This window comes from Eleutherodactylus coqui, chromosome 1, assembly GCF_035609145.1.
Source record: "Eleutherodactylus coqui strain aEleCoq1 chromosome 1, aEleCoq1.hap1, whole genome shotgun sequence".
In the NCBI taxonomy this organism is placed as follows: domain Eukaryota; kingdom Metazoa; phylum Chordata; class Amphibia; order Anura; family Eleutherodactylidae; genus Eleutherodactylus; species Eleutherodactylus coqui.
In genome coordinates this window covers 158,061,749-158,079,762 of record NC_089837.1, presented here as the reverse complement: position 1 = coordinate 158,079,762, position 18,014 = coordinate 158,061,749, and the positions used below count along the sequence as shown (strand labels likewise).

The 18,014-nt window shown below is 40.4% G+C and overlaps 1 protein-coding gene across 3 annotated transcripts in view; it reads right to left on the bottom strand.

The window, feature by feature from the left end:
• BCL6 (BCL6 transcription repressor) overlaps positions 1-15,628 on the bottom strand; it is a 61,437-nt gene extending 45,809 nt beyond the window's left edge. For 2 of the 3 annotated variants that reach the window (XM_066602187.1, XM_066602243.1), the window contains exon 1: positions 15,230-15,467. The gene's annotated coding sequence lies outside the window, so the exon portion shown is untranslated. Of the gene's footprint in view, positions 1-15,229; positions 15,468-15,534 lie in introns of those variants that run through there. The other variant, XM_066602196.1, reaches the window with a different exon arrangement.
• Between the last annotated feature and the right edge of the window lie 2,386 nt (positions 15,629-18,014).

Here is an 18,014-nt window from a genome sequence, read left to right as displayed (position 1 = left end):
CGCTTCATCTACATGCCCTGGTAATAGATTTTCGGTGGCTTATGTTGTATTTGGTGACCTATGGAAAACCACATGAGGATTTTATTACTGTTTTTCCGTCCATTTATCTCTACCCATGCACACTTCACATGTTCATCTCCCTCACATATATCCTCCCATATTGTGGCAAACCCCTCCCCCTTTGCGTTTCTTTTTTTGCCCCTTTTAAGGCCTTAGTCAGACGGGCGTTTTTTCGCGCGATTTGCGCATGCGGATGCGATTTGCGCATATATAGAACCAATGGTTCGCTATGGTATCGGTCACATGTCCGCTTTTTATGCGGATATGCGAAAAATTATAGGACACGACGATTCGCAGATCGCGCCTATCTGCGTTCTGCGTTTTATGTGCACACCAAAATCATTTTTTTCACCGGTCAGTCTAAGTTTCATGCGCATTTTGATGCGCACGGCGATTTTTCTCCGGTCAGACGGGTGTTTTGCTGCGACAATTAACGCGGCTAGGTGCAGATTTTTCCCGCGATTTTTCGCCGCCGGTCACGCGATTTGCGCATGCGCATGCAACATGCGATGCGCAAATCGCGCGAAAAAACGCCCGTCTGACTAAGGCCTTAAAGAAACTATAACCCTGTGAGTTAATTGCCCAGTCACAGCTTTCATTCAGTCAGGTCTCCATTATTCCCACTATATCATGGTTTTCCTTAGACAATATTACTTCCAGTTTGTCAACCTTATTGGTCAGACTTCTAGCATTATTCACCATACAGTGTAGAAAGTTTGGGTTATTCTTTTACTTTAAGTGTATTCCTAATAACTGTTCTGCCAGTTCTAACTATATTAACCACTCCCACTACTCAATCTCCTTTTTTATTACTTAGTCCCAGGTCACTGTCTAAGCTGTCTTCCCCTTTATATCTCTGGTTGCCCTTCCCTTCATTCCCTAGTTTAAACACTCTTACAACCTTCTAGCTATCATCTCACCCAGCACAACTGAACCCTCCCCATTGAGATGCAGCCCATCCCTATGGTAGAGCCTGTAGCCAACAGCAAAGTCAGACCAGTTCTCCAGAAACCCAAACCCTTCCTTCCTACACCAACTCTGGAGCCACTTGTTTACCTCCCTAATCTCCTGCTGCATTTCGTGTGTGGCACTAGGTACAGGTAGTATTTTAGAAAATACTACTTTGGAGGTCCATGCCCTAAGCTTACATCCTAGTTCCCTGAAATTGTTTTTAAGAACCTTCCACCTACATCTAACTTTGCCATTGATGCCAATATGTACCATGACCACTGTATCCTCACCAGCCCCTCCCAGTAATCTGTCAACCTGCTCCGCGATGTGTTGAGCTCAAGTGTAAGAAGACAACACACTGTTTGACATTTCTGTTCTCTGTAGCAGATTGCCCTGTCTGTCCCCCTAATAATTGAGTTCCCCACTACTAGAACCTGTCTAACCTTCCCTGCAGTCCTATTCACCTTCTTTCTGGAGCAGATATCCCTCTGGCAGTCAGAGGACATGTTGTACTGCAGCAGTGCTAATTCTATAATGGCATCCCCCTCATCTGGCAACTTTTCAAACTTGTTAGGGTGTGCTAGTTCAGGACTAACATTTCTAGCACTTTTCCCTCTACCTCCCTTTCTAACTCTCACCCAGCTATCTGTCTGATCATACTGCACTCCCATACTACCATCCACCCCCATATCTACCCCAGTGAGTGCCTGCTAAGTTACTATATCAATAGGATAGACGTTACCTTGTAATGCTGCACGTGTCTTAATAAAGTTATTGTTGATATTCCCTACATGGTTCGAAGCATATCTGCATTTTCAGATGACATGTGTGTACAAGACGTATAACACTATTTCTGGTCATTACATGGCTTGTATTGTGTATTTTTCACCTTTTTTCCCACTCTGTTGACTGTATCTATAATTTTCAGTTAGCTCCAGAAGCATATCTTTGTGACTCTCTCTCCCTAGTCTCACACCCCCCTCCTCTTTATAGACTTCTACAGGCTGCATGAGTCATTATCCTCCTTCACTTCCTGTGTTCTGTCTCCTTATTTCTGTTATTGGATTTCACACGACAACAGGAATGGACAGCAATTAAGAAAATGAGACTTCTAGTTACCAGCACTTCGTATAGTGATTTTCAGCACAAAAACATCATTTTAGGTAAATAATGTAATTTGCATTTTTGCTAGTTATCACATCAGCTATCATATAAGCAAAATTTGTCTCAAAGTGCAGTAACCATTTAAAGAAGCAAAGCTCTTTGTTAATAACTTCACCAAGAGCTAATTAGCAAAAGGTGTTTCAATTAAAGGGCCACATCAGCTAACCCCCCCCCCCCACATTTTTCTATTCCTACTCAATTGCCTGTCACACTCTGGAGATCTTCTCTGTGTATTCCAGCCACTTACCTGCAGTGCAACCCCCCTGTCTTGCACCATTTTGTGGCTGAGATTTTTTTACTTTCACTTTTAATCAATCCCATGATGCATTAGCACTGCATTAGCCAGGGTTATACAATTTTTGCATGCAGAAAGCAATGTCATTTTCATTAGCTTATATATTTACCTAAATAAGCTACAAACCATAGGTATACAATCAGGAGGATGAGCTGTGATCTCCTCTATTACAATTGTGTGACAGGAGGTGTGTGATTATCATCAGTAACTGTAATAGGAGTGTCTATACTCCCCACTAAAGAGCTTGTGTGGTAGATCCATGTAATAGCATCACACAGACTGAAAAATTGACTAGAAAATGCAAATATAACCCCCAAGTAAATCTGAGCTGGTCAGAGCTGAGATTACATGTCCATCTGAGGAAAAAGAGGCTGAAAATTCGAGACAGAAATAAATAACTAACCAAGGTAACACTAGATCACACACACACACACACATATATATATATATATATATGTATACTTGGGGTAGTAAAAGGAAAAAAAGGCTGCTTTTGCGCTCGTCGGGATAAAAGATGAAGGATGTAAATATAATTCAATTTATTTACATAACTAAGAGCGACGCGTTTCGGCGAATGCAATCGCCTTTTTCAAGCTCAAAAATAAACATACATACAGGTACAACATAACAAGTATTTAAATGGTCTACTCACATACTTCCATCTGCTTTGAAAGCAGATGGAAGTATGTAAGTAGATCATTTAAATACTTTGAAAGCAGATGGAAGTATGTGAATAGACCATTTAAATACTTGTTATGTTGTACCTGTATGTATGTTTATTTTTGAGCTTGAAAAAGGAGATTGTATTCGCCGAAACGCGTCGCTCTTAGTTATGTAAATAAATTTAATTATATTTACATCCTTCGTCTTTTATCCCGACGAGCGCAAAAGCAGCCTTTTTTTCCTTTTACTATTGCTGTTCATCAAGCACCTATAGGTGCTTGTTTGCTGTATTCCCTTTGCTGCTCTCCGTCTTGCCGCGGATGTGGGAATAAAAGAACCTGTGTAAAGTCTTCCTGGACATCGGTGCCGACGGGGTTTATCAGGCTGATTTCCCCGTCAGGCACCAGGTGAGTTTATATTGACTCATTTTATAATAGTGCATTATTCACCTGGCGCGTCCCTGACCTACTTCATGTATACTAGGGGATAGCTGCATAATGAATGACTAAAAAAATCACCACAGTGGCACTTTAAGGGGATGAGATTGTAAGTGTGGGTTTCACAGGTACTTTGCTCATTAAATAAAGCTACACAAAGCCTGGTTACCAACAAATCTGGTCTTCTCAAAAATGATTGGTGAACCATACTTCAATGCAAACAACTTTCAGAGGATGTATAGTAGAAATGAATGGAACTGGAAAAGGCTAGGACTATAATACTAATGACCTGGATGTATATGACTCCATGGTTAGATAAATTACCTACAAACACAGAAAATTCAGTACTGCTGCTACTTTCCTTAGGATTAGTCATCCTGTTAAGATCATTTCAAAAGCACAATAGGCTATCCTGAAAAAGGTGTTAAAGAACCCAGAGATAACAGCAAAAGACCTATGGAAGATTCTACAAACTACAAAACCCACTGGTCGTGTGTCCAATATTAGAAAAACATCATCAAAGGAACAGAAAACAGCCTCTACTGTTCAATACAACACTGCAGCTTGTCTCAAGTTTGCTTGAGACCACTTGGATGCTCTACAGTGCATCTGGGAAAATGTTCTATGGATCAATGAGACAAAATGGGAAATTGTAGCTCAAATACACAATGCTATGCTTGATAGGAAAAAGAATACTGCACACCAACACTAAACATCATCTTAACTGTGAAAGAAGGCGGAGGGAACATCATGAGTTTTAGGGCTGGTTTGCTACCTGAGGGTCTGGGTGACTGTGATCATTGAAAAAAGAATGAATTCTAAAGTATATTATGCAGTCCATGACATCAAACTGGGTGAAGCAACAAGACAATGACCCAAAGTGCACAAGTAACTCAACTATCGAATATTTCATAAAAGATTTGTGTTTTGGAAAAGTCCTGACCTTAATCCTATTGAGATACTGTGGCATGGGCTGAAGGCATCACATAAGTACTGATCAACTGAGACACATTCAGTAAGGAATGGTGCAACATATCTCCTCGGTTAAGGCCCCCTGTCCATGGTTGAGGCGGAATATCGCTATTCCGCCGCGGGTGAGGAGGGGGGAGAGCTGACAGGTCTCCGAGATGAGCCTATCTAATAGATAGGCTCACCATGGAGAATTGCAGTAATCGCAGCATGCCGCAATTTAAATCCCGCAAGCGGAGAATCGCTATGATTCTCCCCTCATGGACGCCAGCGTTGCGCTTTCCATAGTAATCCTATGGAAAGCTTTATAGAGCGTGATCTGCGAGTGATTTATCGCAAGCGGATCATTGCCGTGGACAGGCAGTGAGCTACAGGAAACATTTCATGGAGGTAATTGGTGTTAAAGAGAGATCTACAGGCTTTTAAATTTAAGAGTTTGCTTAATTTTCTCCTTGCACTATGAATGTCGATTCAATGTATTCAATAAAATGGTACATCTCATTATATGTTATCAGTTTCTTTATAGTGTGTTTGTCTATAATTGTGACTTAGGCCGATGTCACACTGGTGTATTTGTGCAGCATTTTACGCAGGCAAAAATTTGCGTGTGCAATACTCCGTAAGAAGTGCCCATTGATTTCAATGGGTCTGTTCACATGTGCCTATTTTGTGCGCACATTTCCTTTAAGTAAAAAAAATATGCAGCATGCTCTATGTTCCTGTGTACTTGCGCGGGGAAATAGCACATACTGAACTAATTACACTAATTGCCCCTAGCAATCAATAGGGGCGGGCTTATGTGTTTTTTGCACACACAGTTTGCCCACTGCCATCGATGGGAGCATGCTTGTGTGCTTTTTTGCATAAAAAAAAACACGATAAAACACGCGCAGGCGTACTAAAAAATACAACGCCCATCGCGCAAAGACTCATCGCAAATGCGCTTGGAAATGTGCTTATGCCCATGTGACACCGGCCTTAGATAACAATCGCACCACATTTTATAATTAATTAATTCCAAAATCCATATAATTTTAAAGGGTTCACTTACTTGTTCTTACAACTTAACATAATTACCAAAAATTCAGATTTTGCCATGACTATATTATGAACCAGACAGCAAAAAATGTGGCGTTTATAGTAATTTGTTTAAAACAGGGAGTTTTGTAGCACAGTGTTCAGTGTTTTCCATGACGGAATTAAGAAGCAATACTTTAGACCAGAATTGTAAATCATACTAAAACCATTCAACCTCATCAGCTCCTTACATTCTATCACAGGCCATAGAGGCTACCCCTGTACAGTACTGGCAGTTTATTATTGCAGGTGGATGCCACCATACAACACTTTTCATTAATATTCTACTTTTAGGCACTTTAATTTCTATTTAAAGCTCCTTTTCCTTCATACCAAGTAAAGGATGTCTTGATTGTGTTTTCTACAAACAAAATACTTCCGCACTCCACAATGCAAATTTCGCAGTCAGCACTTCTGTGTATATAATACACATTATTATCAGCAACTCCCCGGGTTGGGAAATTTTTACACATGAAAGTGGATTGGTTCATGACACACTTCTGTTCCTGGAAATCATCCCTAGATGCAATGAATGTGCTGCCAGCAGTGATCTTTCAATTCAGTTAGAAATAGAAATGTTACTTAGAAATTCACCTTTACATAAGATAATGAGAAGCTGCAATCAGTCCTTAAATATAATTCCGTAAGCAAAGATGAAGAAACAATATACGTCTGTATTGTATGTATAGAAATTATAGGCAGTATATATATATATAGTACTGGCCTGTACTTATCGGGACTAATCTGTAAAAGAGACCAGTACGTACACTAATATAATAGGGGCTCAGTCACACGGGCGCATCGGTAGGAGACGGCCGCACTTCAAGACGGACGTCTCTCTGCAGTGCCGGGAGAAAGAACATGTGACCGGCTTCATTGCTGGTCATGTGTTTTTTCTTCAGAGCTGCGGGGAGTCGTCCGTCTTGAAGTACGGCCGTCTTCTTTCTGCAGTAAGGGCTCAGTCACACGGGCGCATTGGCGCCTGTGTACGGGTGCCGATGCGCCGGTGTGACTAAGCCCTAATTGTGTATAGCGCCAACAAAGCATTGTAGCAGGTACACACAATATATTACGTTTACGACCATAATGCACATATAACCTAAATGGTACAACCATATAAACTTGGCAACTTTGCTTTACCTATATTCAACTCAGAGGCATAATACCCTGTTTCCCTGAAAATAAGACAGGGTCTTATATTAATTTTTTTGCTCCAAAAGATTTCTCTTTTTTACATGTATAGCTGCTCGGATACTATTTAAATTCACTTTTTTTCACCGTAACTAGGGCTTAATTTTGGAGTAGGGCTGATATTTCAATTATCCTCAAAAATCCTGAACCATCATGCTAGGGCTTATTTTTTGAGGTAGGTTTTATTTGCAAGGTGACAATATAAGGCTCTCAGGCCCCAGTGAAAAATATGTAACAGTACCCTCCACCTACCATGTGCCTTGTAGAATATAATATGAGTATCTTTGCATGGCAAAATAACCTTTATCTCAATCAGACAATGTGGCTATTGTGCAACTGCTACTTCAGCACCCCCTATAGCTACACTTCTATTTAAACCTTGCTTGAGTTAGCCTGAATTATAGCTAAGGGGTGCAGTCACAGTTCTGTTATGTGCTATTAAAAATAGTTAACATGCCTATCGACAAAGAAATTCCAAAAAGTTTAGTATCTCTAATGTAGAGGTGATGTTAGTGTTTATTGCATCACTGTACAGTGCTTGGTATAGTCTGTACACCATGACTTGTATACTATGACCAAGACAGTCTTGTGCAGAATTTGAAATGCAGATGTAACAGCAACATAGTTAATAAGGTTAAATAGGCACAGTCCAACCTATTATCCTACTGTGTTGGTTCAGTGCAAGTACAAAATCCAATGCCAATTGGTCCATATTAGGGAAAAATTCTTCCCAACTCCAAATATGGCAATCAGAATGAATCCCTGGATCCATATGTCTTGTACACATAGCTTGCAAAATTATTACTTTCAAGAAACACACCCAGGCCCCTCTTAACCTTGTCCTATGGATCAATTATTACAACACCCAGTGTTCTATAGTCTCAATGCTCTAACAGTAATGCAGCCCTGTCTATGGCAATGATGAATTATTCTTCCTGTAGACTTAGAGGATGCCCCCTTGTCATGGTTACAAGCCTAGATATAAAAAGATAATTAGAAAGATCTGTGTATTGCCCATTCATATGTGTGAACACAGTAATTAGATCACTCATAAGTCATCTTTTTTCCAAGCTAAATAACCCCAAGTTTGATTACTAGGTAATCCATTCTACCAATACCCTTAATTATCTTAGTTGCCCTCCCTTGCACCAACTCTAGTCCAATTATGTCCATCTAATATAGTGAAACCAAAAACTGTGCAAAATATTCCTTGTGTGGTGTGACCAGTAGTTTGCAAAGAGGCAAAACTATGTTATTGCCATGTGCATCTATGCCTCATTTGAAGCAAACCTAGGATTTTATTTCCTTGGCACTTGTTGCTAAAGTTGGGTTTACTATTCCCCAATATACTAGTCTTTTTCACCCAATGCTTACTTCACACATAATTATAGAACCTATTTCCTCTGCCCAAGTGCATGGCCTTAGATTTATTTATATTAAACTTAAATGGGACCTGCCAGCTTCAGATTAATAAAGCAGAGAGGTATCCAAATTGTATTTTGTTATAGTGCCTAAATCAAGGATATCTTGAAAAATGGACTTTTAAAATCTCCCACGCTGCATGCAAATAGCATCTGAATGGTCATGGGGGCAGACCGGGACCGTCTCTGCTACTCACTTTGTTCCATAGCCTGACCCCTCTTGTTCAGTGATGTCTCCTACATCATCCACAGGACATTAGAAATTTCATGCATGTGTCCTGTAACCGCAGACCAGCGTATGTGCACATCATTCAGCCCTGTAGTAGGCTGATGCACCTCACTCTTCTGCGCATGCTGAGGATTCCACTTGCGGGAGGTCAGCATCTCCAATCATTAACACATTAAAGGGATTGTCCCGTCACAGCAAGATATCCCCTAGCCATAGTATAAGGGATAACTTGCTGATTGTGGGGGTTCAGCCGCTGGAACCCTCTACCAATTCTGAGAATGTTGTCCCGGCGCATTCTGAAATGTGGACAATGGAGCAGACAGCTATCTCTGGTAGTCCCAAAGGAGTGAATGAAGGGAAGGTGTGCATGCATGTCTTTTGCTACCCACACTTCGGGATGTGCCAAGGCTTCACTCTTGAGATCAGTGGGGTCACAGTAGTCAAACTGAAACCAATCAACTAGTCATCCCCTATTATGTGGGTAGGGAACGTCTTGTTGTGGTGGTAATACCCATTTTCCTATCACTAAGCCAGTTGTTAACTCATTTGTACATATTTTTCCCGAGTCCCAACATCCTCTTTTTATGTAAGAACCTTTTATGTGGCTCAATATCAAATACCTTTGAAAAGTCTATATAGACAACATCCACAGCCTTACCAAGGTTAATCTAGAACAGATTTTCTCATAGACATTGACCAGTTTAGTTTCACAGGATCAATCCCTTATAAACCCATGCCAGTGCTGTCTTATAAGGTTAATATCATTGAGTTACTCCAGGATAGCATCTCTTAGAAAACATTCAAACATTTTACCCACATTAGAGGTTCAACTCACTGACCTACAATTTTTGGGCTCACTTTTTGAATATTTGGACCACATTTGCTATTTGCCAGTCTTGTGGACCAGTTCCTGTCACTATACAGTACTTAAAAAAATTAGAATTAAGAGTCTGTCTATCATGGTACTTAGAGGGGTATTCAGCGTCCAACAAGTTATCCTGTATCCTGTGTATAGAAGATAACTTGTTGGAGCTGGAATATCCTTTGAATTCCTGTAGAACTTGGGAGTGTATGCCACCGGGACCCAGTGATTTGTCTATTTTAGTGTTTTCAAGCAAATTCTACACTTCCTGCTGGGTTAAGCAGGTAAGATTTAAAGGAGAATTGACATTTTCCCTAATTATGTCTTCTGTAACTCGATTTTCCTTGTGTAAATACTGTAATGAGGACATCATTTAATAGATGGGCCTTTCCCTCATCCTCCATCATTGCACTCACATTATTTCTCAGAGGACCAATACTTTTAGTTTTAGGTTTCTTATTATTTATGCACAGTAGTTGAAGAATATTTTGGGTTATTTTTCCTTGGCAATGATTCTCCCTGTTTCAATCTTTGCTACCTCTCTTTGTCTTTTTTGTATCTTTATAATTCTTTAATCCGTTGTTACTACCTACTTGTTTTAGTAGTTTAAATGCTTTTTCCCCCCATTTATTGTGCTCTTTACAGTTTTATCTAACCACATTGATTTCCACCTATTTGTAACACATTTACTCCCATGAGGTATTAACCCTTTCTAATCCACTGTCTGACCTCTGAAGACATTATGATTTAAGGCTGTACAGCTCCGATGTTGGAAGACGTCCGTCGGGGTTCTCTTACTGTATATTGCCAGTCTCTCTGCTGTCGGAGACTATCCAACGTGTCACCTCATGCAGTACTGGCTTTAGCCAGCATATAGTGCTGTTGTATAACGGCAGAAAAAGAGTAAGCCCCCTAGGAAAACCAGGATACAAATTGGATTGGAAAGGGTTAATAATGTTACATTTAGATTTACTATTAAAAGGAGGTGTCACGGCACTCTTCATAAATAGAGTAGTTTCATGTTTGTATTGTTTGCTACATTTGTAAGCAAGGAATATAGGGACATTTTTAGTTCTGACCTGCAGAAGTCTTTATACAGCCTTTGACTCAAGGTCAGTACATGTTAGGTAAAACAATGCGGGTAGAACTGTAGAAACAGTATGTAAACTATGCTGTTCAAAAATGAGCATACTTTATCTTTTCCTGTAGAACATCTTTATATTTCAAGATTCCCTGCAGCATTTATGTGTGTTATTATGGAATATTTACTTATTAGGTTTTTATTGACTGCATTTGAAACAGATATTATTTTAGTAAAAAAGTTTATGGGGAACAGCATTGCCTGAATGTAAAAATACAGAGCGCATTGCAAAATTTAAATGTGTAGAGATAAAATAAGGTAAGCTTAAATGGAAGGACAATCGACAAGTAATATACTGCCCTACAAATGCTCACAGCTTACTAGAAATTCAAGGGTTTCAGACTGCATTTACGTGTGTTTTTGTGCACGTAAAATATTTGCATGCAAAACACAGAGAATAGAGCCCATTGATTGTAATGGGTTTATTCTCATAAACATTTTTTGAGCGCGCATTCCCCATGCTCGCAAAAAAGTAGGATCTGCTCTATTTTCGTGCATATTTGCCCACCAAGGCCCCTAGGCCTATCAGAGGAGCGGAAATCGCAGTCAATTCCTACGCAAATGCACAATATGCTGTGCAAAACTACGTGGAAAATAACACAACTGAACCTCATTAGGCTAAATGGCCTTTTAAATCAGAGTGAGGCCTTAGTCAGACGGGCGTTTTTTTGTGCGATTTGCGCATGCGCATGCGTCCGGCGATTTTTTAAAACCATTGCTTTGCAATGGTATCGGACACATGAGCGCTTTTTATGCACTCATCCGATAAATTATAGAACAGCGCTGAGCCAATCAGGGGGCAGGTCTGACTCACACCCCCTTCACACCCACTGCAGGCCGGCCGCACGGACCTTTGACTGCCGGGAGCAGGTGAGTATGTATATTTTTTTTCATTTTAACACTTTTCTGGATGAATTGCAGGGAAGGGCTTATATATTTAAGCCCTTCCCGACAATCCATCCCACACTCGCCCGCAGCGCATTGCTTTCAATGGAGCCGCTGTATTGCCGGCTCCATTGAATGAAATGCGCTGGACAGCTCCGGCCCGTTTCTAATGAAACGCGACTAGGAGCAGATTTTCGGGCGATTTTCGGGCACCGGTCACTCGATTTGCGGATGCGCATCCATCATGCGATCCGCAAATCGCGCGCAAAAACGCCCGTCTGACTAAGGCCTGAGGGTGTTTTGTGCGTGCATGTGCAAAAAATACTGTACTATGCGCTCATGCACATGCAAAAATGAATTGCAGTGAGACTATAAGAAATGTTTAGCAACACACAGTCACCCCTGAATTAAATAGGCTGTCTCTCTAAGTGCTTATTCAGATAAAGAAGACAGCTTTTCCTAATTTGGCATTAATCGTTTTTCCGAGGACTTCTTCTGATCGCTGGTTGCCATTGCTTCAGCGTATTTTTTAACATTCACGCAGCAGCGCTCCATGTGTATGGCTTGAATTACTCAGCTAAAGATCAGGACTCAATCGGAGACTTAAGGTGGGCTGCACGGCGGCTCAGTGGTTAGCACTGTTAAATTGCAGTGCTGGGGCTCTGGGTTCAAATGCCACCAAGGACAAGATCTGCGTGGAATTTGTATGTTCTCCCTGCGTTTGTGTGGGTTTAACATCCAAAAAACATATAGATGAGTGAATATAGATTGTGAGCCCCAATAGAGACAAAGCCCAATATCAAGCGGTGTAAAGTGCTACATAATATGCATTCACTATATAAATAAATGTGATTATTATAAATGTGGTGGGGCACTTTCTAAAGTTAGGCCTAATCCACTTTTTGTAAAAAGTGGCAGTACGCGATGTAAATACCCAAAAGGTCGCCATTTGACGTGAACCAAAATGGCGACCTTTGGGTACCAGAATACCCATTTTGTTCTTCATAGCAAAAGGCACTCATTGTAGCCATTCTAGATAACAGATGAAGGAAGGGTCCTGAATGTATGAGCCTGTTCTATTAATGTAAAAATATTTATTATGGCATTTCAAATAGTTTTTCTAAAACCTGATTTCCCTTTTGAGCAAGGTATGTTTTAAGAACAGGTGCTACTAGTCTTCATACATGTGTCTGCAATGTGGAATGGAATTTTAAAATTTTAGAGTCATGAAAACTGCTTATGTATATGAACCAAATATTAACCCTTTCTAGTCCAATTTGTATCCTGGTTTTCCTAGGGGGCTTACTCTTTTTCTGCTGTTATACAACGGTGCTATATGCTGGCTAAAGCCAGTACAGCATGAGGTGACATGTTGGATAGGCTCCGACAGCAGAGAGGCTGGCAATATACAGTAAGAGAACCCCGATGGACGTCTTCCAACATCGGAGCTGTACAGTCTTAAATCATAATGTCTTCACAGGTCAGACAGTGGATTGGAAAGAGTTAAATGTATTATCTGTATAGGACACCCAGATGTATTTATATAGTTTAGGGATATGGTCTTCAAAGGTTAACTTTAAAAACTCCAGCAGCTGAAACTTTATGTTTAGTAGAAAAAATCTTCACTACATTCTCCGCATATCATATTCATAGTCTGTCCACGAATCTAAAATCAATGGTTCTGTTTGGCAGGAGCCTCCTATTTAAGTACTGCTTCCTGTTACTTGAAAGACAGAAAGTAGTCACAATTGAGGTACTATTCTTGAGAAAGAAAATTGTGCTCTAAATAGTGAACGAGCCAAACATTGCATTTTTTTAACTCCACAGAGCATGCTTGGACTGTCCCACCAAGGAAGTGGTAAATCCCCTTAGTTGTGTAGTACCTCAAGGTTGGGTGCTCCAGCACTTCTGTGGTGATGTCAGTGTTAAATCATGTATTATTATAAAGTGTGATGAGTGTAAAGTGTAATGCTGTTATAGTCTTCATAATTTCTCACTATATTGTATGTACTGGTAATATTCTTCAGGCCCTGGTTAGTACAAGTGACCTAAAAACAGCCAGGGGAGTGGTTAGCCCAGTTTAAAACTCCTATGCAGGCTGGGTTAGAGTGGCAGTATAAAAGTGAGGAGTGGGCAGAGCTAAGACTGTATAGTCCAGAAACACCTGAGATCTAACTCAGCCTTTCATAAGCACAGCAAAAAAGGAAGCTAAGTTGGCCAGACATAGGCACAGCCAGAGAGGAAAGTCAGGAAGGAAAAGCAAGGTGTATAAATTCTGTTTCTTGTATCAATCCCCTGAGCAAACTGCAGAAGTGATCAATGCCTGCAAATGTAACTGTTTATTCCAAAGTCATCTCATGTGAACTGAATGAAGCAAGTTAATCAGAATTCTCCTCTGGAAGAATTTATTTATTTTGGAAAATAAATCTGTTTTTGGTTTAATTTATAACCCAACTCCTGGAGTCCCTTCCCACCAACTCACCACCTGCACTGAGGTACCACACTACATGCTCCAGGGGAAGAGATGTTCTAGCCCCATTATATTGATTTCTCCAACTTTTTGTATTTATTATTTTGTTCGGAATGGGTCCCTACTAGAGATGAGCGAACGTACTCGGTAAGGCCGATTTCGCAAACGAGCACTGTGATTTTCGAGTACTTCACTACTCGGGTGAAAAGATTCGGGGGGCGCCGTGGGTGAGCGGGGGGTTGCAGAGGGAAGTGGGGGGGAGAGGGAGAGAGAGAGAGCTCCCCCCTGTTTCGCGCTGCTACCCCCTGCTCCACCACGCCATGCCCCCCGGCGACCCCCGAATCTTTTCACCCGAGTAATGAAGTACTCGAAAATTGCGGTGCTCGATTGCGAAATCGGCCTTACTGAGTACGTTCGCTCATCTCTAGTCCCTACCCATACATGGACCGACGTCACGAAAAAACAACATTTTTCCCGTCCCAACTCCGTGCGTAGCACCCTACTGGGGTATTACCATCTTATCCTGCTCATCTCTGTGGGCAGCATGCAATAAAAGCTGCCAACTTTACCACTGTGTGCAACCATGCCAGACCATGTTTTACCTTCTGAGAGGAGCAGCAGAACCACTATGACTACCGTCTCATTCTCCGCTGCTTCCCCCTCTTAGGTCTGCACTCATTTGCCACAGTTGCCACTGAACCAAGCAGTGCTGTTAGTCCTCATTTAAACCAAGTATCTCAACGGTGGCAATGCTTCCTCAGAATCAATTCTACCGGTAGGCCCTAGGCACCCCAGTCCAACACTGCAACAGAGCCACTATTTTGCAATTGAAAAAAATCTCCCTTGAATAAATATTTCTTCTTCCCACATCACCTGGAAGCTAATGACTAGCTAAAGCACCTGAAGAGTGTGAGGACCTAACCAAACAACTCATCAATTTACAGCTCCCTGTATGCCTTTTAATATGACTGATTCGGGATTGGGAAGGAGGGGTAATTGGATTCACTTCAGTCATAGTTGCAAATATGTATTATTCAGGTACACAAGTACCTTGGGAGTTAAATAAAATTCTTTGTCATAGAAAGCACCTTTTGGTGCCAAAAATGGATTTACTGTATTTGCATAGGCAAACAGCATTACACAAATTCATGAATCATGTATAAGGTTCTGATTCGTCATTTGTCTATAACCAATACATAAAAGTACAAAAAGTACAAAAACTACACATAAATGAGAAGAAGCATGGGTTGTTTGTATATTACTTCTGCTTACTGTAGTCATTCATGCCATAACTAGCACAGCGTGGGATAACACAAATACAGCCTTACTAGGAATTCGAATGCACATGTAATTGTCAGTTATTTAATTTTCTAGCTGTAAGGACTTGAAAGAGGTGAAATATAGAACTACTTACTGAATAGATCAACAGAGGCATTACTATCTTCCGCATACGATCAGGTCTATTGTGCCATGTCGTTCCCAGTCTTTCTCCAGCATAAGAGTTCTACTAACCATTTTTCAGCCATGGTTATGCCAACATGTTTCTCTGTGACAGTAAAACAACTAACTTACAAACTGATTTCTGATTTATAAACTAATTTTCTAGTGTTATGCAGCTCCTGGAAGTTGAAGCTCGGCCATTATGTCAGCTGAAGATACAGCACAGCACAAGCAACTCACGTAAGTGCTTAGGTAAGTAGAAGAAATCCCCTAACAAACCTGATCATCTGTCGTATGTTGAGTCATCTAGGGAATGTAAATCTCTTCTATATAACCGATGTTATGCCACACATCAGCGTCATCCATAACTAATGCCTTGGGAGACTGGTATTAAGGGCGGCACCTCTTCGTAGTTGTGGATTCCTTCCAAGGTATATAATTGTTCTGTTGGCAAGCAACCTTCTTCTCTTCCCAGGAAGCAAAGTTTCTGAAAAGCAAACTAGTGTGCTTGTCTATGATCTCACTGATAAGAAAAATTAGACCACCTGTCTAATTTCAGATATGTTACTATAGTGGTAACAGTTATATGCAATCATTTAACACCTTACCCCATTATCACACATATGTATGTCATGGGAAGGGTCTCCTTTCCTCATTCCATTTTACATGTATGTGATTTTGATGACATGGGGCACAGTTGTGCCTGTGCAATCACTCATTAGACGACTGCTGTAATTAATAGTGCCCTCCAGCACTAATAGCTGAGATCAGAGTTTTCTCAAAACCCTGCTGCTTCACCCTTTCAACATCGAGATCAATGCAGATTGGGTTGCTGAGGAAGAGGGGGAGCTTCCTTTGTCACATCATCGCCAGCACCAGCATTGCAATTACTAGGGCTGACCATTCTATACTGTTATGCAGGGGCCAAACAAATCTCCCCAGAGCTTCATTCTCAGGATTGGTGCATTTCCAAGCGGTGAGAATGTATAAGGAATGTGTGCATCTGCAAAATAATTTCATGTGACAACCAAAGCAAGTACAGTAAATCTTTGTCATTTGTTTAATTAATACATTAATTAATAATAATATTCATCTTTATTTATTTAGCGCTAACATAATCCACAACGCTTAACAAATCAGAGAGAACATATACAGACAAAATCAGACATTGCATATAATATTATATTAATAAACAATTGGAACAACAGGGGCAAGGGCCCTTGTAAGAGGAGCTTGCAATCTATGAGGTAATAGGGGTGACGCAAGAGACACAAGTGTTAGTTTTGCACAATGGCCCAGCCATCCTTCATATAGAAAGGGTAGTATGTATGAAGCTGCATGAGCAAAGTTATCAGGCAGAATCTATGTATATACAGATATGTAATGCATTAAGGTTTAAGGAGTATGGGGAATACTATGAACAAGTTTTCAGTAAAAGTGTAGAAGCAGGGTAAATGGAGAAGAGTTAGATGAGAGAATATGGTAGGCCTCACTACAGATATGTATCATTTGGAATACTGTGTCCAGTTCTGGGCACCCCAATTTAAAAAAGATATAGACAAACTGAAGCAAGTTCAGAGAAGAGTTACCAAGATGGTGAGCGGCCTGCAAATCATGTCCTATGAGGAACGGTTAAAGGATCTGGGAATGATTAGCTTGCAAAAAAGAAGGCTGAGAGGAGACTTAATAGCTGTCTACAAATATCTGAAGGGCTGTCACAGTGCAGAGGGATCAGCCCTATCCTCATTTGTAGAAGGAAAGACCAGAAGCAATGGGATGAAACTGAAAGGGAGGAAACACAGATTAGATATTAGAACAAACTTTCTGACAGTGAGGGTGATCACTGAGTGGAACAGGTTACCATGGGAGGTGGTGAGCTCTCCTTCAATGGAAGTATTCAAACAAAAGCTGGACAAATATCTGTCTGGGATGATTTAGTAAATCTTGCAATGAGCAGGGGGTTGGACCAGATGACCCTGGAGGTCCCTTCCCACTCCTCCATTCTGTGATTTTACTGTGGAGTAACCTAATTCATTTTAGGGTTTGAATGAAAGACTGAAGTTAAATATGATCCCCAAGACAATGAGCGTGCTGTCTAGGAGTTATGGTAATACCAATCACTGAGATGAAAATCTGGTTTAGTTAGGTTAGTAGATAGAGAGGACATGATGTCAGAGAAAGCAGACAGACTACTGGTGTTTTGCATTTGAAAAGGCTGTAAAGTTCTAGTTTTACTTTGCAAGATACACTTGCAAGAATGTTGCTTATTTTTATTTTTTGTATCCACTTTATTATATTCAGTGAAAGTGGATACATCGTGCGTTGAAATCATCATTTATTCAAAAGTTTCCATTATATAATATTATATATAGCATATGTGAATAAATCTGTTAATGGGAAATACCAGTCTGTCTTCACTTGTCTTTGGATGTATTGAACTAATCTTATACTTTAGCATTTTGCTTAAAAATGTTCCCTATTGAAAACAGATTTTTGTGGAGAATGAGAATGGTGGGGCATGTTAGTACTGAGAATAAAGTTTGGTTTGTGGTCCACTTTTCAATTTGCAAGTTACCTATTCAAAGAAATAAAATAACTGAAATTATGACAAAGTTGGGGATACATTGACCATATTTTTAACAGATCTCAGAAAATCTCAGTATTTTGGCTTTTTTATGAATACCAAAAGCAATTGATGTCTGTATTTGTGCTGAACTTACGGAGAACAGCCCTATTACTTATATTACAGTATTTGGATA